Below are 1,443 nucleotides of genomic sequence, written 5' to 3' on the forward strand. Positions count from 1 at the left end.
TGCGGGACAGCTGGTAGTTTCGAACTGCTGACCTTAAGGTTTACAGCCCGATTCGTAACCACTGTGCTACCAGATGTAAATGATAGCCCATCTGTTGTTGTAGTTAGGTGCCATCGAGTCAGAACTGACTCATAGCGACCCCATGTACAGCAGAACGAAACAATGTCCTGGGCCAACCTCACTACCGCTGCTACACTTGAGTCCATCAATGCTGCCACCTGGCCAGTCCATCTTGTTGAGGGGTCTTCCTCTTTTTCTCTGACCCTCCATCTTACCAAGCATGATATTCTTCTCCAGTGACTGTTCCCTCCTGACAATATGTCCAATGTATGAGAGACAAAGTTTAGCCATCTTGTCCTCAAAGGAACACTCTGGCTGCACTTCTTCCAAAACAGATCTATTGGTTCTTTTGGCAGTCCATGGCACTTTCAGTATTCTCCTCCTTTATTTCACTTGAAGTCATATGCCATTGTTGTTACAACACATCATTAATAAAGAATCGACCTCTAGGAGACACTGTTCTTATGTTTAATGTTACTGATGCAGATGATGATATGCACTACATTTACTTTCATAAAAAAAAGAAAACTTTGCTAAAAATGTGAATCTGTGTCCCAACACTGCATTTTGCATTTTGTGAATCTATGTCCCAAATTCAGGAGTAGATTTATAATTTAAACTATAGAGTTTTGTTTTTTTTATTAAGTACTTTATCAGTAAAAATTGTATAAAAAGGTTTTAAAATAATCTGTATGGTGTTAATGGGTTGGAATGAAATTCTGAAAAAGAAGAATGAGGGAAACTTGCTGTGGAGGATTTTAAAGTATGAGTTTGTAAAACATTGTTGCGTTGCCCGTGTGTGAAACCCCCAAGGCTTTGCCCTGCATCAAGGCTTTGCTGTAATTTCCTAAGGACTTGGAAGCACTAAATTCTGTTTGTTTTCTGGCATTTCTCAGTGAGGCTCACTTCCTCAGGCTGTACGTGATGGACCACGCAAGATACCCACAGAACCCTTTTGGGTCGAACTTAGGATATACAGTGCATCTTAACTCACACATGATCCTTGAAAATTAGTGAGGGTCAGAATGAGGCTATTGAAACTTGACAATCTAATTTTACCTTCTTTAGGGTTCATATTGTCTACAGATGAGCAGACATCCCTGTCAATTGTCATTAGAAATATTGAACATTAATTCTTCTTTATGTGAAAATGCATTTTGTAGTGTTTTTTTACCCTCACCTGGCAAAACATTTCTAAGTAAATGGAAAATGGTTAAGAGAGGAATCCTAGGATAAGCACTGGACTGATAACTGTAAGGTTGGGGGTTCAAACCCACCATCCATTCCTAAGAAACCCTATACAGGGTCTCTATGAGTCATAATTCACTCTCTAGGGTACTTAACAACATATATATGTGTGTATATTATATATATATATATATA

Source organism: Chrysochloris asiatica, unplaced genomic scaffold (assembly GCF_000296735.1).
Source record: "Chrysochloris asiatica unplaced genomic scaffold, ChrAsi1.0 scaffold00116, whole genome shotgun sequence".
NCBI classification, from domain to species: Eukaryota; Metazoa; Chordata; class Mammalia; order Afrosoricida; family Chrysochloridae; genus Chrysochloris; species Chrysochloris asiatica.